The sequence below is a fragment of the Petaurus breviceps genome, unplaced genomic scaffold, assembly GCF_028583685.1.
Source record: "Petaurus breviceps papuanus isolate PSGF00001 unplaced genomic scaffold, PetGlider_PUasm1.0 175, whole genome shotgun sequence".
In the NCBI taxonomy this organism is placed as follows: Eukaryota; Metazoa; Chordata; class Mammalia; order Diprotodontia; family Petauridae; genus Petaurus; species Petaurus breviceps.
The window spans coordinates 30,244,465-30,250,919 of NW_027185764.1; the positions used below are offsets into that span (position 1 = coordinate 30,244,465).

At 42.8% G+C, this 6,455-nt stretch overlaps 1 protein-coding gene across 5 annotated transcripts in view; it reads right to left on the reverse strand.

The window, feature by feature from the left end:
* Positions 1-6,181, reverse strand: part of OCLN (occludin) — a 59,403-nt gene extending 53,222 nt beyond the window's left edge. The window contains exon 1 of one of the 5 annotated variants that reach the window (XM_069085000.1): positions 6,009-6,181. The gene's annotated coding sequence lies outside the window, so the exon portion shown is untranslated. Of the gene's footprint in view, positions 1-5,157; positions 5,181-5,750; positions 5,964-5,997 lie in introns of those variants that run through there. The other 4 variants (XM_069085004.1, XM_069085001.1, XM_069085002.1 and 1 more) reach the window with 4 other exon arrangements.
* Between the last annotated feature and the right edge of the window lie 274 nt (positions 6,182-6,455).

Consider the following 6,455-nt stretch of genomic DNA (forward strand, 5'->3'; position numbering starts at 1 on the left):
AGGGAAAGCCCAAAAAATCAGGAAAAGGAAGCCAAATATGATGCAACAGGAAATAAAGAAATAAGGTTTTTGAGCAAGGGAAGGGCATAAGAAAAGTAGTGATTAGGGAAGATTAGCCTGACATGGTATGATGAAAGCATTGAAACTAGGATCAAAAGAGCCTGGATTCAGGGACAAGAGGCTGCTGTACTTAGCAGACTGACATGCTAAAGGGTCCAAAGTGCATTGAGAACAAAGTGCCAGCAATGGGAACGGAAAGCTACAAAAAACTTTTTGGGGAAAAAATTGGTAGGATTTTGTACCTAGCTGGGTACAAAAGGTGAAAAGTTTAAATCAAAGATGACAATGAGGCTTTCAGCACACTTGACTAGGAGAATGGTAGTGTCACTGACAGAACTCAAATAAATAGAAAGAAAAAAATAGCTTTTGGTTGGAAATAGAGAAACAAGGCAGCTGATAAAAAATGGATGACTGCTTATGTTTTCAACACGAAGACTATGGTGGAAGAAGAGAAACTCCAAGGCATGATTCGTGATGAAGACAAACATAAGAACAATGACAACTGTAATAAAATAACCAACTGAGAATGAATAATGTGAGCATCAGCAAGATAGAATTAGAAAATGTCTGCAACCGTATCGCAGCTATGTTATACAAGAGTTCAAAGAGCACACCAGAAAGAGGAGGCATGCTTGGTGGATACTCAGGTGATTTTGTGTCATGTCTGACTCTTCATGAGCCCATGTGGGGTTTTCTTGGCAAAGATACTGGAATGATTCGCCATTTCCTTCTCCAGCTCATTTTACAGATGAGGAAACTGAGGCAGACAGGGTTGCCCAGGCTCACACAGGTAGTGCTGAAGGCTGAATTTGAACTCAGGTCTTCTTGACTCCAGGCCTGGCATTCTATGCTCTATGGTACCACCTAGCTGCCCCTACCACTCAGGTACAAGAGCAGTCTATATACAGAGAGCAACTCCACCTCCTAGAGGAGTGCATTGAGAACAAAGTGACAGCAATGGGAAGGGATAGCTTCAAAAAACTTTTTGGGAAAAAAATTGGTAGGATTTTGTACCTAGCTGGGTACAATGTCAGTGACGCTACCATTCTCCTAGTCAAGTGTGCTGAAAGCCTCATTGTCATCTTTGATTTAAACTTTTCATCTTTTGTACCCAGCTAGGTACAAAATCCTACCAATTTTTTTCCCAAAAAGTTTTTTGAAGCTATCCCTTCCCATTGCTGGCACTTTGTTCTCAAAGTACTTTCCACCACTGAGGAAGTTGACTAAATGCACCCAAAGAGAGAGCATTTCATACATCTTTTTTAAAATGGAAAGACTCAAATCTGTACACAAGGCCTTAGTACAATGGCAGTTTAACATCTGAGCTACTGTGCAAACCTGGACATTCTGAATGCTTCAATGTGTACAAATGGAGAGAAGTCAAGAATACTGTACTTTATCAATCTGGTAGACAAGGAGATGGAGTTCTTGTCCTGAAAAATAAAAATCTATTTTAAATAGGCACCATTAAAAAAAGAAAGAAAGAAAACAAGTGGAGTTGAGAGATGTAATGTCTTGTACAAGGAATAGCAATGAGGCCAGTGTCATTGGGTCAATAGTACATGGGACGAGAGTAAACTGGAAGAAGCCTAGAAAAGTAAGAAGGGGCCAGGTGATGGATGAAAGGGTTTTTAAAGTGAAATTAAAAGTTTCTGGGGTTGGGTTTTGTTTTGTTTTGATCCTGGAAGTATCAGAGAAACATAGGAATTTATCGAACAGGAAGGATTGACATGGTCAGACCTGGGCTTTAGGAAGATCTCTTCAATAGCTGATCTAAAGAGATAAGAAAAAGTACCTGGCTGTCCTTTATGATTTCAATTCCTCTGGTCCAGATGAACGACATTCCTGGTTCTATGGCCTATGTGATAGTTGAATCACTGCCAGTGACATTTGAAAACTCAGAGAAAAGAGAGGCACCACAGGACTGGAGAAGTAGAAATGTGGTCCCAATTTAAAAGAGAGAGAGAAAATGGAATTTCTAAACTAGAAGCTAATAGTGAGTTTTATTTTAATTCCTAGGAATATTGCAGAACATATTACTAGAGAATTGGTTAGTCACTATCTAGAAAAGGAAGCAGTGATCATTAAAGGCCTGTGTTGCTTTGTCCAGAACAGGCTAGACCAACATTTTTTGACACAGTTGCTAAACTGGTATATCTTAGGCATGCTTCTGATAGAATTTACCTAGATTTCAGCCAAATGTTTGATAAATGAGGTCACACTTTTCTTTTGGAAAAATGGAGAGATACAGGCTAAACAGGAGTACAATTAGATGGAAATGGTTGAAGAGTTGGATTCAAGGAACAGTAATCTGCAGTGGACTGTCAAGTATCCATGCTCAGCTCTGTGCTGGCTAATATTTTTATCAATGACTCGAATGCAATTTGATCAATAAACTGATCAAATTTATAGATGACACAAACCTAAGAGGGGTATCTAAAGCCCTAGAGGATGGAGTCAGGATTTAAAAAGTTGTCAGGCTAGAAGAGTGGACTAAATTTAAGAAGATATATGATACAGATACAAAGAAGTTATCTGAGGATTTATTTAAGGAAAAGGATTCCTGCTTGAAATGAATACTTTTCCAATTGTTTTAACTTATAGGACCCACTTCAGCTCCTCTGCCTTCCCTGATCATCCCTCCAGCTCAAAGCCTTCTTATTCTCAACTTCTCATTTATAACCAACTGACTCGTTTCAACCTTCACACTCCTCATTTCTACCCTCCTCCTAGTTCAGGCCTTCTTTACCACCCACGTAGACAACAGTAACTGCCTTGCTATTGCTATCCCTGCTTTCCATCTCCACTCCAATTCATTTTCCACTTAGTTGCCCAAATGACTTTCCTAAAGAATAGGTATCTGTCACTCAGTAAACTCCAGTAGTTCCCCCTTACTTCTAGAATCAAATATAAAAGAAGTCCTCAGGCATTTAAAGCTCTTCACTATTTGACCCCTTCCCTAACTTTCCAATCTTCTTAGACTTCTATACTTTCCACATACTCTACAATCCAGCCATACAGGCAGACTAGCTGTTCAAGGGGCAGGACACACCTAGCTCCCATTTCTACCTTTGCACAGAGTGTCTCCCAGGCCTGGAATGCTCTCTACTCACTTCTTACTCTTGGTTTTCCAGACTTAGTAAAACTGTCACCTTTTGCAAAAAGGCCTTTTCTGTTGCCCTCAGCAATTAGTGCCTTCCCCTATGAGATTATCTTTTATACCACATGCCTGATTAATCTCTTATAAGTACATAGTAATTTGCATTTAAGTGACTGTTTTTGCTTTTGAATCCCTAGGTTCCTGACACATAGGAGATGCTCAAAAAATGCTTGCTGAGTGATCAGTGAGTGGTTTCTGGATTCTGCCATAAACTGTGGCTATAGTCTTTAAGAGCAGTTAAGGTTTAGGTTACAGTTTAATGTTTTGGTTGTTTGGTTGGGTTTTTTCCTTTTTTTGTCTAGTGCTTTTTAAATGGTGATTCAAATCTTCTGTGAAAATTACAATGAAAACACCATATACCATAATGATTTATATATGCACATAAACCACTGACTACAGGCTATACCTCTAAATTGAAAAGAAAAATACATGTGAATATGCTAAAAATTCACAAATTATAACTCAAATTATTAATACTCAAGTTTTATATAAGCTATATTTGGTGCCTAAGTTTCTACCAATAAAGGTATTTTTAAGTCAATTCGATTTTGATTTAGAAAAATCATCTCTGTATCACACTTATGAGTATCTCAGATTTACAGATTTCTGGTGGAGCTAAATTATTTCTCAATCTTGAGATTTAGAAGCCCCAAACTGTTAAGCAAGAAATCTTTCTTGATTCCCCCACTACTAATGCCCTTCCTCTGATACTAATACCCATTTACTATATATCTATCTTGTATGTACACTAGTTTGCATGATCTTCATTAAAGGGTGAGCTTCTAGAGAGTAGGTACAGTTTCACTGCTTTTCTTTGTATTCCTAGAACTTTGCACAGTGCCTAACACAGGGCAAATAATAAATGCCTGAAGACTGTCCAAGGATAGGGGGGAAACTCCCCCTCCTCCCATCACCTTAAATCAGAAATATTTGAGTTTTCCAAGAATTTCAATCGTCATGCCTAAATGTGTTAGTGAGCCCATATGAGCCAAGAAAATTTATTTTCTGTCCTCATAGATCATTTTGTACATGCACATTTATCTAGAGAAAACCATTTAGTTGAGAATAGAAGGATTACTAAGTGAATAAAGAGGCCATTTTGGGTACTTCTTAGCCCCTCAACCCTTTTCTCCAAACTTCCTTTGAAAGATGTGTCCGATGGTTGGTTTAGGGACCTGAACTAGAAGTCACATAAAAAGCTGCCCTTAGCAAATCCAACCAACCTATTTGTGAAAGTTGGCCAAGGATCAAAATGTGGACGTTTCTAATACTAGTCCTTCCATCTGTTTTAGAAGCTCTATCTCGTTAATAGAGACAAACCCAATCTTGTTTGTGCAAATAAGATAAAAGAAAGGGTATCTAATATAAAATCATCTTGGTAACAAGTGGTAGAGTAAAAATTCCCAAGTCACATCTATATATGTTCCTTTTACTCTCCCCAAGCAATCAGGCTAATTTATTAAGAGTTTACTATGAGTCAGGCACTGAGGACACAGTATCTATACCCAAAAAATAAAGCAGTATCTACACTCAAGCGATCAACTCATATATGAAAAAATGAATTAAATCTCCATTCACACAAATTAAAACCAAACTATAACCACGATGGGCTTCAGTAACAAGGAAATGCAACGATCTCAAAACATTCAATTACTAATCAATACCCTGATTCAGTATTTCTATAGTATTGAACGGGGGGGGGCTAAGCTTTTCTAGGTGTAGTTAGTTATATTCGGGTGCCCCACCATCTCCACTACTACAGCTGAGAGCCCAGGGGCTGCGCTTCCCCAAAACAAAAACCAGACCAAACGTCCAGGACTTCATTCAGGTTCTGCAAACTGCTCCCGGGTCTCTTTTCCAAAAGTTTCGTCTGAGTCCCAACAAGAAGGGCTGGAGAGAGAGAAACGGACGTCCCCCCACCCCCACCCACAACTCACCCCTGCTCCTCAAAGTCCTACATTGCACCCCGTTGGACAGTAGACCCTTCGCACCGCGGCCCCAAGCGAGCGCGGCTCGGGTTTCCCCCTCCCGCGAAAGCTCCCAAAGAAGACTTACAGTGGCAAGAAAACCACAACAATAACCCAAGAAAAGTGAAAAGTTTTCTCTGAAAAAACTGGGAGTGGCTTTAAATATTTCAGCCTAAGAGAGCAGGCAGCAGTTTTTTACACACATACACATACATATACATACACACACACACACACACACACACACACACACACACACACACACCCTCTCAGAGCACCCCAGGGGGCCAAGTTAGGTTCCGGCTCCCCCGCCCTCCACCTCCCAGACCCTCTCCCGCCATCCCCTCCCCATTCCTTTTCAAGTCCCCAGGCTCTTCAGCAACTCCAATCCCCGACCCCAATCGGCTCCTCCGAGGAGTCTTAGTCCAGGACTGAAGGCTAGGTGCCGAAGGCGCCCCTCTCCTTTTTTCCCCAGACCGAGCCCCCCCGGGGAAGCAGGTTCAATCCTTCCAGCCTCCGAGAGGGAGAAGCACACGTAAGACCTCTTTCTGTCCCCTACTCACTGTCCCCGCGCCAGGCACAGCAGAGGCGCACTAGGAGAGCGAGTTCACTGGCCCCTGCGCACCTGACTCCAGCTCCTCCTGGATCCTCTTCACGCGAGCAGGCAGCGGGAGAATGGGCTTTGCTGTGGCCAGAGCCTCCTTCTCCCCTCTCCCCACACCCAGCCCCCGGGCATGCGCAGCACCAGTTCCTAAACTGGGGTTTCCCCCCCCCCCGGCTGTAGCTCGGCCAGACCCTTTCCTCCACAACGCAGTTCCCACCTCCGACCCTGTCTTCTCCAGGCGCGCGCGAGGCTCCGGGGACCTTCGCGGCTAATACAGCAAAAGGAAGAAGGAAGGGAAGGAAAGGGGAAGAGGAGGGGGCGGGAAGGAGCAGGTGTGGCGCCGCCGCCTCCAGTGACCCATTCACCTGAAACTCGGGGGAGGGGGGGAAGGAGGAGAAGGAGGAGGCGGGCGGAGACAAACAGGTAGCTCTCTCTGCACATCAGTTCTGAGAGCTTAAAGAGACAGGGTTCAGTTTCAGAGGGCGGAGTGAATACCCTCGGGCTTTGCCCGTTTAGGTGAGTTTGGGTCTGCTTCGGAAGCGCCTTTCCTCAGGCGAAGTCTTGAGGCTCTGTGGAAGGGGGCTTGGAAAATTGAAGGCGTAATCGCCCACAAGCCCTAGTTTTCCTGGAAGGGTGTGATCCTCCAGAATTCTCTCGGGTCTAG